The sequence below is a fragment of the Balaenoptera physalus genome, assembly GCF_965194825.1.
Source record: "Balaenoptera physalus genome assembly, chromosome: 11".
NCBI classification, from domain to species: Eukaryota; Metazoa; Chordata; class Mammalia; order Artiodactyla; family Balaenopteridae; genus Balaenoptera; species Balaenoptera physalus.
Genome location: NC_138896.1, coordinates 40114927 through 40135061, shown reverse-complemented (window position 1 = coordinate 40135061; position 20135 = coordinate 40114927). Strand labels below are relative to the sequence as shown.

Here is a 20135-nt window from a genome sequence, read left to right as displayed (position 1 = left end):
ACTGAACCCACGTGCCACAACTACTGATGCCCACGCGCCTAGAGCCCATGTTCCGCAACAAGAGAAGCCACCACAATAAGAAGCCACGCACCACAACAAATAGTAGTCCCTGCTCACCGCAACTAGAGAAAGCCCATGTGCAGCAATGAAGACCCAATGCAGCCAAAAATAAATAAATTTATATATAAAAAGAAAAGAAACAAGAAGAAGAAGAAGCAGTAGCAGCTGCAGCATCTAACACCTATTCATTGCTTACCATGCCAGGTGCTGTTCTAAAAGCTTTTACATGCATTAACTCCTCAAATTCCCTCAAAACCCTATGAGGTGAGTACTGTTTTCCTTATTTTATAGGTGAAGAAACTGAGTCATTGAAAGATAAAATAATTTCCTAAAGGTCACACTGCTACTGCATTGTTGAACTAGAAGTCAAACCCAGATGGTATGACTTCAAGGTTCATAGTGTTACTCTACTGTCCTTCTTTAATAAAGAAGAATATTAAAGAATTTAACTGTAAGTGAGCCAAGTAAATTATGGTTTGTTCATTCTTAGTAAGCAGCCCAGATTCTGTTTTTGAGATGGCTGTCTAATATATTTTATTTTTTGATCACTATTTTTATACCTTGCCCCAACACAGCAGAAAGAATTATCAATCCATAGAGACAAAAAGTACATTCGTGGTCACCAGGGGCTCTATGAATGAGGAGTGACCGCTTAATGGGTATGGAGTTTCCTTTTGGGGTAATAAAAATGTGTTGGAACTAAACAGATGATGACTGCACAATTCTGTGAATGCACTAAATGCCAATGAATTGTACGCTTTAAGTGGTTAACTTGTTATGTGAATTTTATCTCAACTGAAAAAGAAAGAACAATCTACAACATTTTGGTTAATAGTAGGGGGAAGGTTCTAAAATATTAGCGAGTAGGAAAAAAGTAGGTTACACAATTATATGTAGCACAATACCAAATTTGAAAAACAAAATTTTTTATGCTTTTAATATTTGGATACATACACTAACAGTGTCTATATCTGTATTTCAGAATAAATGTTTTTTCTTTATATTTTCTGTATCTTCTAGGTCATATATTTCTTTTATTATGAGGACAAATACATTTTTTAAAGAATTTAATCACAAATAAGTTTAGTGATGTAATTGATTTAAAAGTCCTCAAATAATAAAATAGTTGAACTAAATTCAAATGTATCAATACCTATAGTAAATGTGAATAGTCTCAACACACCAATTAGAAGAGATTGTCAGAAAGGAAAAAAAAATAGCCTAACTATATGCTGTCTATAAGAAACTCCAAATATAATAATATAGGTAGGCTGAAAGTAAAAGGCTAGGAAAAGATACAGCATGCAAACACTAATCAAAGAAAGCCAGAGTGGCTATATTAATATCAGACTTCAGAATGAAGAAAATTACCAGCGACAATGAGGGACATTATACAATAATAAATGGGTCACGCACCTTGAAGACATAATCTTAAATGTGTATGCACTTAACAACAAAGCTTCAAAATACATGAACCCAAAACTGACAGAACTGAAAGGAGAAACAGACAAGTCCAAAACTGAAGTTGGAGACTTCAACACTCTTTTCTCAGTAATAGATAGAACTAGTTGATCCCCCCAATAAAAATCTATAAAGATATAGAGAAATTGAACAACAGCATCAACCAACTACATCTAACTGACATTTATACAACACTCCACCCAACAATAGCATAATACACATCCTTTCGAGGTACACATGAAATACTCACCAAGATAGACAATATTTCTTGGGTGTATCTCCTGGGTCATAAACACCTCAACAAATTTAAAAGAATTGAAATCATGCAAAGTATGCTCTCTTAACATAATAGAATTAAACTAGAAATGATCAAACAAGATAACAGAAAAATTACCAAACATTTGGAAACTTAACTACATACTTCAATATAATCCATGGGTCAAACAGCAAGTCTCAAGGGAAATTAGGAAATAATTTGAACTGAATGAAAATGAAAATACAGTATTTCAAAATTTATGGTAGGCAGCTAAAAGCAGCACTCTGAGGGAAATTTACAGTTGTTATAGACTAAACATTTGTATCCTCCCACCAACAAATTTTTATTTTGAAACTTAATCCCCAATGTGAGTGTATTTCGAAGTTGGGCCTCTGAGAGGTGATTAGGTTCTGAGGGTAGAGCCCTCATGAATGCATTAGCATCCTTATTAAAAAATATCCCAGAAAGGATACAGCAAGAAGGCCACCTTATGAAGTAGGAGACTAGCCCTCAACAGACACTGAATCTGCCAGCATCTCTATTTTAGACTTCCCAGCCTCCAGAAATGTAAGAAATACATTTCTGTTGTTTACAAGCCACCCAGTCTATAGTAGTTTATTACGGCAGTCCAAACAGACTAAGAGAATAATACTAAATACCTACATTATAAAAGAAAGGTCTCAAATCAATGACCCCAAGCTTCCATCTTAAGACATTAGAAAAAGAAAAAAATAAACTCAAGTCAAGCAGAAGGAGGGAAATAATAAAAGTAAGAGCAGAAATCCAGGGACTTCCCTGGTGGCGCAGTGGTTAAGAATCCGCCTGCCAATTCAGCGACACAGGTTCAAGCCCTGGTCTAGGAAGATCCCACATGCCGCAGAGCAACTAAGCCTGTGCGCCACAACTATTGAGCCTGTGCTCTAGAGCCCGTGCTCTGCAACAAGAGAAGCCACCAGAATGAGAAGCCCGCGCACCGCAACAAAGAGTAGCCCCGCTCACCGCAACTAGAGAAAGCCCGCGCACAGCAATGAAGACCCAACGCAGCCAACAACAACAAAAAAAAGTAAAAAGAGCAGAAATCCATGTAACTGAAAACAGAGAAACAGAGGAAAATCAATGAAACCAAAAGCTGGTTTCCTTAAAATTAAGAAATCTATCAAGATTATTAAAGAAAAAAAGAGAGGAGACACAAAATATCAAGAATAAGAGAGGGTTATCACTACAGACACAGAAAGCATTAGAATGATAATAAAGGATAGTACAAACAATTCTACACACATAAATTCAATGATTTAGTGAAAAGGACCAACTCCTTGAAATTACGCAAAGTCACCCAAGATGAAAGATAACCTGAACAGATCTATAACTATAAAAATAAACTGAAGGGCTTCCCTAGTGGCGCAGTGGTGAAGAATCCGCCTGCCAATGCAGGGGACATGGGTTCGAGCCCTGGTCCAGGAAGATCCCACATGCCGCAGAGCAACTAAGCCCGTGCACCACAACTACTGAGCCTGGGCTCTTGAGCCCACAAGCCACAACTACTGAGCCCGTGCACCGAGAGCCAGTGCTTCGCAACAAGAGAAGCTACCACACTGAGACGCCCACGTACCGCAACGAAGAGTAGCCCCCACTCGCCGCAACTAGAGAAAGCTCACGTGCAGCAACGAAGACCCAACGCAGCCAAAAATAATTAAAAAAAAAAAAAGAACCCTCCAGGCCCAGAAGGTTTCACTAGCAAATTCTTTAGAAGAAGATGGCCACCAATTCTACACAATTTGTTATAGAAAACAAAAAAAGTTGGTACAACATACCAGAGTTTATAGAGCTACAGGCCACTAGCCACATGTAGCTACTGAGTGCTTGAAATGGAACTACAGCCACACGTTGAAATGATACTATTTGGGCTATACCAAGTTAAATAAAATGTATTATTAAATGCTCTCTAAAGTCTTAGTAAGACTTAGGTCAGATAAGGTCTGCTTTCCTATTCACTTCTGATTTCTAAATACAAAAGACAATTGTAAAACTAAAAAAGGAAAAAATGACTTTGAAGTGGCTACTAAGCCAAAGCCTGACCCACTGTAGAATTCAATTACTTTTAAGACCATCTAAAAACAAAGTACAAGCAAAACTCTTAGAAATCATAAGAGGAAACTGGAAGGACACTGATCACTACCAAGTAAAATCCAGAGGCTCAAAGCATTCCTACCTGGAGCCAAATGTCTGACATTGACATTCTCTATGTAAAGAAAGGAAACCATAAACTCTTTAAATTTAAAAGGAGAAAAATTAAGAGGGTTTTTTAAAAAGGGATTTTTTTTTTCAAGATAAAGATTACAGAATGAACTAATTTCTAAGTGATAAATATCTTTGCCATTCCAAGGAAAAACTCATTAGAGCACTGTGTGGCTAATGTCAAAGCATCATTACAGGAAGAGAATGGAATTTGCTTTTCAGTAAAAAGATACCCTCTTCAAAGATTCCTACAGTTAACTGCAAGACTAATACGAGGTTTTTAAAAATAAAATAACAGCTACATTTCAAGCAATAATTAAGGAATATAAACTGCATCATAAAAATTAAGATATCAGATAAAGCTTAAAAGCCCTATACTTCAATTACTTTAGACACTAATCACCATTCTGTTAAGAAAAATAACCACATATTTTTCAGTAGTTATATAGCCCCCACATCCACAGTTTTGCTTTCTGTGGTTTCAGTTACCCAAGGCCAACCTCAATCTGAAAATACTAAATGGAAAATTCCAGAAATACACAATTCGTAAGTTTTAAGCTGCACACCATTCTAAGTGGCATGATGAAATCTCATGCCTTCCCGCTCCATCCCACCCAGAACCCCCAACCATTGACATCATCTGCTCCTGACATCCAACCATCCACATTGTCATGGCTTGATGATCCAGGATCACCCAAAGCAAATGATCCTCCTTGTAGGTATTTTATCATCTCACATCATCACAAGAAGGGTGAATACAAACAATAAAATATTTTGAGAGAGAGAGACAGAAGGAGAGAGGGAGGGAGAGAGACCACATTCACATAACTCTTATTACAGCATATTGTTATAACTGTTCTATTTTATTATTAGTTATTGTTAATCTCTTATTGTGCCTAATTTATAAATTAAACTTTATCATAGGTATGTATGTACAGGAAAAACCACAGTATATATGGGGTTCAGCACTATCCGTGGTTTCAGGCATCCACTGGGGGTCTTGGAATGTTTCCCCAAGGACAAGGGGGGGACTACTGTAATGATAAATTAGATATTCACCATGATTTGAATAGGAAGCAATTATGCTTGCTTCCTGATTTATAAGAGACATGCTGTGGTCTGATTCAGTGGCAAGGGTACACAACGGCACTTATTAAAAATTCCCATCACATAACAATTCAGTAAAACTTTAAGAATTACTCATCTGAAACAATTTCAGCATAGATGTAAACATTTTTGTGACGGGGAAATGGACATATCTCCTCCATTGTAAGTCTTACTTTTCACCTCATTTTTAATATTTCTGAAATCAAAATGTATCATATGATCAAATATGTTCATTTAATATGATAATGCTCTTCCCTTCTCCTCACAAGAAAAGTAGTCATTAAACCAATGATGCATATTAAAATTACTGTCACATAAGAATAAAAGAAGCGCAGGAAGTTTTATGTGTTTATGTTTTACTATGATAGGGATATACTCTCTACGTAATGAAACACTTTTTAACTAGATTCTATCTAAGCTATAGCCCTTACCCATGCATACACACAAAAAAGTTAAGAATTATATATATATACATTTTTCTTGGATGTGGGCAAATCTCACTTTAATTCCAAATGGCTTCATTTACAGCACATTCAATAATGAACAAACAGGAGAGGTGTGACTTTTGAACATATGAATATATAAAAGTCCCTTGAAATTCAGGTAGTCAAGATAAGGGCATTTCACAAGGAAAGCACCCCCGCCACCTCCCATTTTTCTGAAGACTGTTTTACACTCATTTTAAAAGATGATGAGACATACTCAGAAGTTCAAAGTAGTAGGATGTGCCTTGCAGGGAGAGAAGAAAACCTTTTTTCAGATTGTTGGATAAATACGTATCAGCAATTCCAACTTGACAAAGGCTGATGGATGTCCTCCCTGAGTCAGGCTAGGGCAGAACACTTAGTGAAAGGGGGGCTCTGAGCAGGGATGGGAAACTGGGAGAAAGGGAGAACCTGATACCACACAGTACCAACCAGTTCCCCTCTAACACGCCATGCCGTGACCCGAGACATGGGTGTACAAGAGCAGCCACCGGGGTGGCGACTGACTGCCCTCACTGCCAAGAATCGACAAAGGGTTTCAATTTGGCCCATGGACAAAATCCTTGACCAGCAAACTCAAATTATCACTGAATTTAAATCATAAAGGATCTAAGGAAATTCTTGTTTTACGTATATGTATATATGGACTCCTTACACGATTAACATTCCTCTTCTAAGGTTTGTTCTATAAACTGGAATGGCCTAAGCATCATATAATTTTGATTTTATTTTACGTGTTCAAAAGAGAAAGGAGGGAACGGAGAGAAAAGTGTCATAAATTCTTCAACTCGGGGGCTCAGCATGTACAACAGCCTCCTCGGACAAAAGGTTCATCCGCATTGTTGGGTAGTTTCAATGCTGAGCGAAGACTAGGGGAGCCCATCGCACCCCCCACAGAAAGAAGTCTACAGTTACTCTATCATGGTGCTCTAGCTAAAGCATAGGTTTCAAACTACAGAGAGTTTCAACTTAACATCTAAAATTTTAAACTGTAGCATTTCAGCAACAAATAAGCTCAGAAGCTCATCTCAGAAGTAAAATTAAAGACCTATTGCCCTGATGTATGAAAGTCAAGCTGTCACTCTCAACTACACCCTACTTCCAGGCTTCGGCAGACACATAAGGTGGTGGTGGCTCCTTGGCGGCGCCATTCACAGTGGCATCATCGTATGGGGGTGCATAGCACCGTAGTGTCATTGCTGGTAACAGACGCCAGGACATCGGAGGAGTTCCTGCCACTGATGAATCGGTAGCAATTCCAAACACAGCTAATCAAGTAACCCTTAAAAGTAAAGATAATGCTGATAAACAGAATAATAATAAAGACCAAACAAGGTAGGATTCACTGACATGATATCATCTTTGTAAGGAAAATCAGGAGGCAGCTGTCGTATGTATTCCTGGATGGAGTTTGGATAAACAAGCACAGTGACTGCAACCAAGCTGTTCAGGGCAAAATCAAAGATCTGGTAACAGAAGAATGGGATGATCCAGGCCGCATGTTGCTTGTATGCTCCATAAGTAGCCACTGCACAGATCAGGATCATGAGAAGAGAAATTGCAATAGCAATGCACATGCTGGCATCATCCATGAACTCAAAGTCACCTCCGAGTTCAAAACTTGAAAAGTGATAAGTGAAAAGTGATCTGGATCAACCAGGGCGCTCAACAGAAGCAGCAGTACCACGGCATTGATGATCAGGTACCAGACGCCAAGCAGGATGGTGCCGGTGCAGACATGGCAGCACAGGCAGCAGCTGTTAGAGTAGAACCGCGTCCAGGGGGCCACCATCTTCATCACTCAGGCCGCCGGCGGAGCAGCGTGAGCGCGCGCCCAAGTTTGCGGGAGCTTCAGCCGCATTGGTCCGGGCCCAACGCATGGCTGCTGCCGGCTCCTCAGTCACTCCTGCTCGCGCTCCTAGCCCCGCTCGCTGCCCGCTAGCCCTTGCTCCACGCCTCCCCAGAGAGCTCCGAGCAGCTGCCTCCAAGAATTATATTTTTTTAAAAAGCAATTATGCCGGGCTTCCCTGGTGGCACAGTGGTTAAAAATCCACCTGCTAATGCAGGGGACAAGGCTTTGAGCCCTGGTCCGGGAAGATCCCACATGCCGCAGAGCAACTAAGCCCGTGCGCCACAACTACTGAGCCTGCGTGACACAACTACTGAAGCCCACGTGCCTAGAGCCTGTGCTCCGCAACAAGGGAAGCCACTGCAATGAGAAGCCCACCTACCACAAGGAAAAGTAGCCCCCGCTCACCACAACGAGGGAAAGCCCGCATGCAACAACAAAGAGCCAACGCAGCCATAAATAAATAAATAAATAAAATAAATTAAAAAAAAAAAGCAATTATGCCTAAGTATTTATTTTTTAAATGGTCAGTGGTTTTACAACTATTTATTTTCTTTCTAACAATAAGTATACGGATATTAATAAAAAATTAAATTTGGTTAAAAATTTTTAAGCAACTGTCGATCCTGAAAATCAGAATCCTTGGAACCTAATATTCCAGATCAAAGACATTTCCATTATCAAAATGGCTCTGGCTACCATAAGAAAAAAGATGCTGCTTTGAAATTATATTTTTGCACTTCTACCAAACCCTTAAATATATATTTGGTCTACTGAGAAATAATACAACTAATTATAAAGGAAACAGTGTTAGCACGAACAGTTCACATTAAAACTACTCACATTACAATTTCCAAGTAGTTAAAACATCTGACGCTTCATACCTAGACATGCAAATATTTTATTTACTACACTTTAAAGATCTATCACTGTTTCACCTGATCTCTTGACTTCCATGCTTCACAGAGGTTCAGGACCCACATGACTGCATTTTAGAGATTAATCTGAACAGTAGAGCCACTTCACACTGCCTGTAACTCCTGAGGAACTACCTGGACACGACCACCAAACAAATGACCACTTGGTGTCAGTACAACCAGCTGGCTTGCACAAACCTGCAGGCTTCCTTCTCTGAAGCCAAAATAGCCCATTGCCTTTTAAACATAATGTACACCTTATAATGTAAAGATATTTAAGGATTTTGGATCTCATTTACATATTGAAATGTCCCTTCTAAAAACACTTCCCATACAAATCACAATCAGCTTTGGCTGGCATTTCTTTTATCAAAAAATAAATCTTATCTTCAAGGGGTACTCCTATTTCTGATACTGGAGGGATCTAGAGATCAGAACTGAAACAGAGAGCATCTTTTTTTCTTTTTTTAAAGAGATAAAGAATATTTTTTAATTTCTTTTTTTACACAGCAGGTTCTTATTAGTTATCCATTTTATACATATCAGTGTATACATATCAATCCCAATCACCCAATTCATCACACCCCCACCCGCACCACCCCGGCCGCTTTCCCCGCTTGGTGTCCATACGTTTTGTTCTCTACATCTGTGTCTCAATTTCTGCCCGGCAAACCAGTTCATCTGTACCATTTTTCTAGTTTCCACATAAATGCGTTAATATACGATATTTGTTTTTCTCTTTCTGACTTACTTCACTCTGTATGACAGTCTCTAGATCTATCCACGTCTCAACAAATGACCCAATTTCGTTCCTTTTTATGGCTGAGTAATATTCCATCGTATATATGTGCCACATCTTCTTTATCCATTCGTCTGTCGATGGGCATTTAGGTTGCTTCCATGACCTGGCTATTGTAAATAGTGCTGCAATGAACACTGGGGTGCATGTGTCTTTTTAAGTTGTGGATTTCTCTGGGCATATGCCCAGTAGTGGGATTGCTGGATCATATGGTAATTCTATTTTTAGTTTTTTAAGGAACCTCCAAACTGTGCTCCATAGTGGCTGTATCAGTTTACATTCTCAGCAACAGTGCAAGAGGGTTCCCTTTTCTCCACACCCTCTCCAGCATTTGTTGTTTGTAGATTTTCTGATGAAGCCCATTCTAACTGCTGTGAGGTGATACCTCGCTGTAGTTTTGCTTTGCGTTTCTCTAATAATTAGTGATGTCGAGCAGCTTTTCATGTGCTTCTTGGCCATCTGTGTGTCTTCTTTGGAGAAATGTCTATTTAGGTCTTCTGCCCATTTTTGGATTGGGTTGTTTGTTTTTTTAATATCGAGCTGCATGAGCTGTTTATATATTTTGGAGATTAATCCTTTGTCCGTTGATTTGTATGCAAATATTTTCTCCCATTCTGAGGGTTGTCTTTTCGTCTTGTTTATGGTTTCCTTTGCTGTGCAAAAGCTTTTAAGTTTCATTAGGTCCCATTTGTTTGTTTTTGTTTTTATTTCCATTACTCTAGGAGGTGGGTCAAAAAAGATCTTGCTGTGATTTATGTCAAAGAGTGTTCTTCCTATGTTTTCCTCTAAGAGCTTTATAGTGTCCGGTCTTACATTTAGGACTCTAATCCATTTTGAGTTTATTTTTGTGTATGGTGTTAGGGAATGTTCAATTTCATTCTTTTACATGTAGCTGTCCAGTTTTTCCAGCACCACTTATTGAAGAGATTGTCTTTTCTGCATTGTATATCCTTGCCTCCTTTGTCATAGATTAGTTGACCATAGGTGTGTGGGTTTATCTCTGGGCTTTCTATCCTGTTCCATTGATCTATATTTCTGTTTTTGTGCCAGTACCATATTGTCTTGATTACTGTAGCTTTGTAGTATAGTCTGAAGTCAAGGAGTCTGATTCCTCCAGCTCCGTTTTTTTCCCTCAGGACTGCTTTGGCTATTCAGGGTCTTTTATGTCTCCATACAAATTTTAAGACTTTTTGTTCTAGTTCGGTAAAAAATGCCATCGGTAATTTGACAGGGATTGCATTGAATCTGTAGATTGCTTTGGGTAGTATAGTCATTTTCACAATATTGATCCTTCCAATCCAAGAACATGGTATATCTCTCCATCTGTTTGTATCATCTTTAATTTCTTTCATCAGTGTCTTATAGTTTTCTGCATACAGGTCTTTTGTCTCCCTAGGTAGTATTATTCCTAGGTATTTTATTCTTTTTGTTGCAATGGTAAATGGGAGTGTTTCCTTAATTTCTCTTTCAGATTTTTCATCATTAGTGTATAGGAATGCAAGAGATTTCTGTGCATTAATTTTGTATCCTGCAACTTTACCGAATTCATTGATTAGCTCTAGTAGTCTTCTGGTGGCATCTTTAGGATTCTCTATGTATAGTATCATGTCATCTGCAAACAGTGACAAATTTACTTCTTCTTTTCCAATTTGTATTCCTTTTATTTCTTTTTCTTCTCTGATTGCCGAGGCTAGGACTTCCAAAAGTATGTTGAATAATAGCGGTAAGAGTGGACATCCTTGTCTTATTCCTGATCTTAGAGGAAATGCTTTCAGTTTTTCACCATTGGGAATGATGTTTGCTGTGGGTTTGTCGTATATGGCCTTTATTATGTTGAGGTAGGTTCCCTCTATGCCCACTTTCTGGAGAGTTTTTATCATAAATGGGTGTTGAATTTTGTCAAAAGCTTTTTCTGCATCTATTGGGATGATCATATGGTTTTTCTTGTTCAATTTGTTAATATGGTGCATCACATTGATTGATTTGCATATATTGAAGAATCCTTGCATCCCTGGGATAAATCCCACTTGATCATGGTGTATGATCCTTTTAATGTATTCTTGGATTCTGTTTGCTAGTATTTTGTTGAGGATTTTTGCATCTATATTCATCAGTGATATTGGTCTGCAATTTTCTTTTTTTGTAGTATCTTTGTCTGGTTTTGGTATCACGGTGATGGTGGCCTCACAGAATGAGTTTGGGAGTGTTCCTTCCTCTGCAATGTTTTGGAAGAGTTTGAGAAGGATGGGTGTTAGCTCTTCTCTAAATGTTTGATAGAATTCACCTGTGAAGCCATCTGGTCCTGGACTTTTGTTTGTTGGAAGATTTTTAATCACAGTTTCAGTTTCATTACTTGTGACTGGTCTGTTCATATTTTCTATTTCTTCCTGGTTCAGTCTTGGAAGGCTATACCTTTCTAAGAATTTGTCCATTTCTTCCAGGTTGTCCATTTTATTGGCATAGAGTTGCTTGTAGTAGTCTCTTAGGATGCTTTGTATTTCTGCGGTGTCTGTTGTAACTTCTCCTTTTTCATTTCTAATTTTATTGATTTGAGTCCTCTCCCTCTTTTTCTTGATGAGTCTGGCTAAAGGTTTATCAATTTTGTTTATCTTCTCAAAGAACCAGCTTTTAGTTTTATTGATCTTTGCTATTGTTTTCTTTGTTTCTATTTCAGTTATTTCTGCTCTGATCTTTATGATTTCTTTCCTTCTACCAACTTTGGGTTTTCTTTGTTCTTCTTTCTCTGGTTCCTTTAGGTGTAAGGTTAGATTGTTTACTTGAGATTTTTCCTGTTCCTTGAGGTAGGCTTGTATTGCTATAAACTTCCCTCTTACAACTGCTTTTGCATCCCATAGGTTTTGGATCGTCGTGTTCTCATTGCCATTTGTCTCTAGGTATATTTTGACTTCCTCTTTGATTTCTTCAGTGATCTCTTGGTTATTTAGTAACATACTGTTTAGCCACCATGTGTTTGTGTTTTTTACATTTTTTTCCCTGTAGTTGATTTGTAATCTCATAGCATTGTGGTCAGAAAAGATGTTTGATATGATTTCAATTTTCTTAAATTTACTGAGGCTTGATTTGTGACCCAAGATGTGATCTATCCTGGAGAATGTTCTGTGCGCACTTGAGAAGAAAGTGTAATCTGCTGTTTTTGGATGGAGTGTCCTCTAAATATCAATTAAATCTGTCTGGTCTATTGTGTCATTTAAAGCTTGTGTTTCCTTATTAACTGTCTGTTTGGATGATCTGTCCATTGGTGTAAGTGAGGTGTTAAAGTCTCCCACTATTATTGTGTTACTGTCCATTTCGTCTTTTATAGGTGTTAGCAGTTGCCTTATGTATTGAGGTGCTCCTATGTTGGGTGCATATATATTTATAATTGTTATATCTTCTTCTTGGATTGATCCCTTGATCATTATGTAGTGTCCTTCCTTCTCTCTTGTAACATTCTTTATTTTAATGTCTATTTTATCAGATATGAGTATTGCTACTCCAGCTTTCTTTTGATTTCCATTTGCATGGAACATCTTTTTCCATCCCCTCACTTTCAGTCTGTATGTGTCCCTAGGTCTGAAGTGGGTCTCTTGTAGACAGCATATATATGGGTCTTGTTTTTGTATCCATTCAGCGAGCCTGTGTCTTTTGGTTGGAGCATTTAATCCATTCACGTTTAAGGTAATTATCGACATGTATGTTCCTATGACCATTTTCTGAATTGTTTTGGGTTTGTTTTTGTAGGTCCTTTTCTTCTCTTGTATTTCCCACTTAGAGAAGTTCCTTTAGCATTTGTTGTAGAGCTGGTTTGGTGGTGCTGAATTCTCTTAGCTTTTGCTTGTCTGTAAAGCTTTTGACATCTCCGTCAAATCTGAATGAGATCCTTGCCAGGAAGGGTAATCTTGGTTGTAGGTTCTTCCCTTTCATCACTTTAAATATGTCATGCCACTCCCTTCTGGCTTGTAGAGTTTCTGCTGAGAAATCAGCTGTTTACCTCATGGGAGTTCCCTTGTATGTTATTTGTCGTTTTTCCCTTGCTGCTTTCAATAATTTTTCTTTGTCTTTAATTTTTGCCAATTTGATTATTATGTGTCTCGTCGTGTTTCCCCTTGGGTTTATCCTGTATGGGACTTTCTGTGCTTCCTGGACTTGGATGGCTATTTTCTTTCCCATGTTAGGGAAGTTTTCAACTATAATCTCTTCAAATATTTTCTCTGGTCTTTCTCTCTTCTCCTTCTCGGACCCCTATAATGCGAATGTTGTTGCGTTTAATGTTGTCCCAGAGGTCTCTTAGGCTGTCTTCATTTCTTTTCATTCTTTTTTCTTTATTCTGTTCCACAGCAGTGAATTCCACCATTCTGTCTTCCAGGTGATTTATCTGTTCTTCTGCCTCAGTTATTCTGCTATTGATTCCTTCTAGTGTAGTTTTCATTTCAGTTACTGCATTGTTCATTTCTGTGTATTTGTTCTTTAATTCTTCTAGGTCTTTGTTAAACATTTCTTGCATCTTCTCGATCTTTGCCTCCATTTTTTTTCCGAGGTCCTGGATCATCTTCACTATCATTATTCTGAATTCTTTTTCTGGAAGGTTGCCTATCTCCACTTCATTTAGTTGTTTTTCTGGGATTTTATCTTGTTCCTTCATCTGGTACATAGCCCTGTGCCTTTTCATCTTGTCTATCTTTCTGTGAATGTGGTTTTTGTTCCACAGGCTGTTGCTAGATGATACACATGTCTAGGGGGCTAGAATGGCATCATGTTGGCTGACTGCTCCAGGAGCTCTCATCTGGCAAGAGCCTGCTTGTGGCTGCTGCTGCTGGTGGTTTTCCTTCCTTCCTTCCTCCCTCCCTTCCTTTTTCAGAGAGTATCTTATTGAGGATCTTCTAGAAGCAAATGAAGCAGGTTTTTTAAGTGCAACATAAAAGAGAGACATTCTAAAGGTGGGGTCAATAGGCAAAAGGGCAAGAGAGCTGGTAGAAATTCCAAGTAGAACAGCATCTAAATAGAAGACACTTGTGTAGAGTCTAGAGGACATCCATGAAAGCAGAGCTTCTTTTACAACATCATCAGTTAAAACATTGGAGAAGAATGAGGAGGAGCAGTTCTGCACTACCTGGTTAAGGTGGACATTGCATAAACTGGAGAAGCTGAAAGAAGAACTTACAAAGGTTTAAAGAAATAAACAGTGTGGTTTACATAGAGCACCCATTAAGCTTCCTAACCTGTGGGACTATATTATATATTATGATTTGGGAGTTTTATAAGGGAAGTTCCATTTCTAACTTCTGAGAAAACTAAATGAATATAAGTATTTAATCTACATGTGAATTGTCCCTAAGGAACCACGTGAAGCCATTTAACAAGAAGAGCTATTTCAAGCGGAAGAAACCCTAATCAGCATGTGATAACCAGAGTATCACGTGACCTCAGTGCCTACTTCACAACTAGAACCCCTCTGCTTTAGAAGGAACCATCAAGTGCAGGGGTACAGCTCTCCTGTGGAACTTTGGGGTTTTTTAGTTTTTTTCTTTTTGGTGGGTTTTTTTTTTGGCTGTATGGTGCGGCGTGTGGGACCTTAGTTCCCCAACCAGGGACCGAACCAGCACCCCTTGCAATGGGAGCATGGAGTCTTTACCACTGGACCGTTAGGGAAGTCCGTCTCCTGTGGAACTTTGAAAGATGGTACTCCACTAGAAAGAGGGGAGGCATGTTTGTACCAAGGCTAAAATGGTGACAAGCATTCAACCTGCTTACTCCTTTCCAAGAGTCAAGTGTCCTACAGGAACTGTATATCTCCTGAAAAGCAGGAACTCCTTGGGGAACACTGATATTTACTCAACTACCTAAGAGTCACCTTCCCAATCTCAGCCTGACCCTCATTCCCACTCACTCTGGAAATGGAGAGGACTTGTGGACCATATACCCCAGTCTCCCTAAACTCTGCCAAGTACCAACAACCTGGAGCCAAAGTTTCCCTGTGAACCCAATATAGTAGTGTCCAATGGCAAAGATCATAAAACTACTTTTGTTAATTTATAACTATAATTTATAGCTAATTTATAACTTTCACTGAAACTTAGACAAGTCATTATCTCTGGTCTTCAGTTTCCCCACCCATAAAGTGCAGCTAATACTTCCCTTATAAGATAATTTATATGAAAAAGCCCAGTACAATGCCTGACATAAAGTAGGCATTAGATAACAGGTTGTTTTTATCTAAGAAGCAAAAGTCTGTAGAAAAAAGATAAAATAAAATGTTTGGGCTTGAAAATAACTCTGCCAAGAATCAAATACTTAGTGGTACTCAACCAAGGGAGTTAGAAATGTGTGTGGTGGGAGTGGAGGGTGGCTCTAAAGATGAACATGGTATTTAGTGAGAGGGCCAAGGGTCTTATAAATATGCCTCACATAAAGAAGAACTGTCCACACAATATGCTAATAGCACACTCCTGTTGAGAGACTGAATGAGTACAACCAATCTAAAATGAGGGAAGAAGACCCACTTTGTAAATTATTAAATATAGCAAAAATTCCTTTTAGGAAGAGAAATGAGCTCAAACAACATAAGTATAAAAATAAGGAGAATAGATTTTTTCTAGAAAAGACCATTAAAGACTAAAGAAGAGACCACCCAACCAAAACCAAAAACAAACAAAGAAACAAAACAAGCTTTGTTGTTAAAACAGAAAGATAAGGGACTTCCCTGGCAGTCCAGTGGTCCAGTGGTTAAGACGTCGCCTTCCAATGCAGGGGATGCAGGTTCAATCCCTGATCAGTGAGCTAAGATCCCACATGCCTCTCGGCCAAAAACCCAAGACATAAAACAGAAGCAATATTGTAACAAATTCAATAAAGACTTAAAAAAAAAAAAGGTCCACATCAAAATAAACCTTTAAAAAAAACCCCAGAAAGATAAGGCATAGAGAAGTTACCTAACTTGTCGAAGTTTGTGCCCAGGCAATGTAGTCCTACATTCCAAACGCCTACCACTACACTATACTCAATGCACTAGCAAGCTAAGAGTGAGCAGAAAAACTGAAAGAGCCATTCATGCCAAGGTTAACACAGCAGCTTATTTTTTTCACATGTTCACAGCTGTGGTTTTATGTATATATGTATATTTCACTTTCTGCCAGTCATTTAACAGTTCTGCTATCATGACATGTTTTATAATCAACATTAAACTGAATTCAATGGAATACGGTAACTTGTAAATGGAATTAAATTCTTTATTAGAGTAGATGAAGGGTTTGCAAACTATACTCCACACAGCCCTGGAGGTCACCTCAGACAGAAAGCAGGGAAACACAGGCCAAGGAGGCTCCCAATTCAACAAAGTCAGTTTCAGTTTTATCTTTTCTCTTTTTTGGAGGAGGCATTCACATATACTTTTATCAAGAAAAGGGTTCCACTGATTAAGAAAAATGCTTGAAAACCATGGAATCAGATGAATTATTAAGATCCCTTGTAGGTATTAGATTTCAAAGTCCTGAAAAACAACTCACAGACTATATGACCAAGAAAGGCTTTGAAGTTTTTACTGCCTTCAGAGCTAGTATATTTATACTCTACCTACTTATAGAATTTGAGAGGGATGTTACAAGTATAAATTTTAATGTCACATATAGTGATAATTATTTTTAATTTAACACTAAAACACACACGCACAAAATAAGACAAGAGCTCTCAAGCATGGGAGAACACTATGAAGCAGTATCTTTGCATCAAAGAAATTTTTTTTAAAGTCATGTATGTTGTCTTCCTCCTCCTTTAAAAACACTGACATGCATTTAAAAATTTGAGTAGCCACTCTCCACTCTGCACTTGGCTCAGCTTTTTCAAGAGTTACAAAGATAAATGAGACATGTATCACCTTAAGTTTTAAAACCAATATTAGACATTCATCAAATTAACTGGGCAGAAAGAGGTAAAGTGCCAAAGAGAGGCAAAGGAGAGGGAAAGAGATTATGAAATGGAGCTCAGCAATGGGAGACACTATTTCCAACTTTGCAAGTAAGAAGATTCTCAGGAGAGGTGGCCTGAAAAGAGGGGAGAAATAACCTCTCTGCATTCTGATAGATGATTGTTATATGATGTTGATTCTTTATTCAACAAATAGTTCACTGTCTAGTAGGAGAAAAGGATAAGTAAACAAACACCTAAAACACAATGTGTTAACTGTAATAACAAGCGTGTGCATAATATAAGTGAAAAGGGAAGGAGGTATTTCCTTGGGGTAGAGGGGCAAGTAAGAAGGGGGGAGGAGGGAAGGAGGAAAGGTGACTTCACCAGGGTGCTGAGGATGAGCAGGGGTTTGTTGTAAAGAAAAAGGTATTTCAGGCAATGGGAACAACATGAGCAAGGGCATGAAGAAGTGAAATCATGTGGTGTCTTTGGGGACTGGCTGTGGGGGAGTAAAGAGGTGACTAAGGATGAAAGTGAAAATGAGGCCAGACCAGATCATGAGGAGCTTTAAGCCCTGTGCCAAGGAGTTTGGCTCCATTACAGGAGGTACAAAGGTTTTCGGCAAAGAATGATGTTACAAAGAATGACACTAACATTATAATTTTTTCAGTCAGAGAAATACTTCAAGTTTCCACTGGCTGCAAAAACATATATGAGAAAATTAATTCCAGGACTCCTTGAAATAACTCCAAAGGTCCCACTGGCCATGAGTCCAGTTAAGAGCTCCCTGAGGACACGAACTCTTTTTTATTTATTTTTCTCTGGATCTCTAGGACATAGGATATAGAGAAACGAATACGAATTGGTCTGTGATTAAGGATGATAAGACAGAACAAAAGATGACTCAAGCTTCTGGCCTGATCATCTCAGTGGAATGACAATAACAAGAATATAAGTTTTGTCTAGGAGATACTAAAATTCAAAGCTCTACAGAATATCCAGGGGTTCTGTCCACAAGCACTTAAATACAGGTTTGAAACTCCAAAGAGTCTGCACCACAGATATGACTTCGAGTACCACCATGTATGCCGTACTGGTGACAGATGAAGCCAGGTGGGTGGATGAGGTCACAGAGCATGAACAGGGCCCAGCTCACAATCTAGGACAGGCATACCTTGGAGATATAGCTGGTTCGGTTCCAGATCAATGCAATACAGTGAATACTGCCATAACGCGAGTCACACGAATTTTTTGGTTTCCCAGTGCATTACGTTTACTGTACACTGTAGTCTATTAAGTGTGCAATAGCATTATGTCTAAGAAAACGATGTATGTATCTTAATTAAAAAATACTTTATTGGCAAAAACCGCTAACCATCATCTGAGCCTTTAGCAAGCTGTAATCTTTCTTGCTGGTGGAGGGTCTTGCCTCCATGTTGATGGCTACAGACTGATCGGCTTGGGAGTTGCTGAAGGCTGGGGCAGCTTAAAGTAAGAGAACAATGAAGTTTGCTGCACTGACTGACTTTTCATTTTACAAGCAATTTCTCTGTAGCATGCAATGCTGTTTGATAGCATTTTGCCCACAGTAGAACTTCTTTCAAAATAGGGAGTCAGTCCTTTCAAACCCTGCCATTGCTTTATCAGCTAAATTTATGTAATATTCTAAGTCCTTTGTTGTTATTTCAACAATCTTCACAGCATCTTCACCAGGAGTAGATACCATCTCAAGGAGCCACTTTCTTGGCTCGTCGTAAAAAGTTAACTCCTCGGTTAAAGTTTTATTCTGAGATTGCAGCCATTCAGTCACATCTTCAGGCTCCGCTTCTAGTTCTCTCGCTACATCCACCACATCTGCAGTTACTTCCTCTGCTGAAGTCTCGAACCCCTCCAAAATCATCCACGAGGGTTGCAATCAGCTTCCAAACTCCTCTTAATGCTGATATTTTGACTTCCTCCCATGAATCACAAATGTTCTTAATGGCATCTAGAATGGTGAATCCTTTCTAGAAGGACTTACTTTGCCCAGATGCATCAGAGGATTCACCACAGCCTCACAAAATGTATTTCTTAAAGAACAAGACTTGAAAGTAGAAATGACTCTTTGATCTATGGCTACAGAATGGATGTTGTGTGTGAGTGGCAGACATGAAAATCTCGTTGTATATCTATCTCCATCAGAGCTCTTGGGTGACCAGGAGCACCGTCGATGAGTAGTAACATTTTGAAAGGAATCTTTTTTTCTGAGCAGTAAGTCTCAACAGTGGGCTTGAAATGGTCAGTGAACCATGTTGCAAACAGGTGTACAGTCATCCAGGCTTTGTTGTTTCATTTACAGAGCACAGGCAGAGCAGACTGAGCATAATTTTTAAGGGCCCTAGAGTTTTCAGAATGGTAAATGATCACTGGCTTCAACATAAAGCCACCAGCTGCATTAGCCCCTAACAAGAAAGCCGGTCCTTTGAAGCCAGGCACTGACTTCTCCTCCTTAGCTATGAAAGTCCTAGATGGCATCTTCTCCCAATATAAGGCTGTCTTGTCTACATTGAAAATCTCGTTTAGTGTGGCCCACCTTCATGAATTATCTTAGCTGGATCTTCTGGATAACTTGCTGCAGCTTCTACATCAGCACTTGCTCCTTCACCTTGCACTTTTATGTTATGGAGAGGGCTTCTTTCCTTAAACTGCAAGAACCAACCTCTGCTAGCTTTAAACTTCTTCTGCAGCTTCTTCACCTCTCTCAGCCTTCACAGAGTTGAAGAGAGTCAGGGCCTTGCTCTGGATTAGGCTTTGGCTTAAGGGAATGTGGTGGCTGATTTGATCTTCTATCCAGACCACTCAAACTTTCTCCATATCAGCAATAAGGCTGTCTCACTTTTCTTATGATTCGTGTGTTCACTGGAGTAGCACTTTTCATTTCCTTGAAGAACTTTTCCTTTGCTTTCACAACTTAGCTGTTTGGTACAAGCGACCTAGCTTCTGGCCTATCTTGTTTTTTGACATGCCTTCCTCACTAAACTTAATAATTTCTAGTTTTTAAAGTGAGAGATGTGTGACTCTTCCT

General features: G+C 38.8%; 1 protein-coding gene, 1 long non-coding RNA gene and 1 pseudogene across 6 annotated transcripts in view; all 3 read right to left on the bottom strand.

Annotated features, from left to right (window-relative positions):
• ILRUN (inflammation and lipid regulator with UBA-like and NBR1-like domains) overlaps window positions 1-20135 on the bottom strand; it is a 115153-nt gene that overhangs the window by 46906 nt on the left and 48112 nt on the right. The gene's annotated exons all lie outside the window — the stretch shown is intronic.
• Window positions 1-20135, bottom strand: part of LOC309638764 — a 41505-nt gene that overhangs the window by 20225 nt on the left and 1145 nt on the right. The window lies entirely within an intron of this gene.
• On the bottom strand, window positions 5594-11884 carry LOC309638749 (lysosomal-associated transmembrane protein 4B pseudogene; annotated as a pseudogene). The gene has a single exon. The product of its transcript is annotated as a lysosomal-associated transmembrane protein 4B pseudogene (transcript).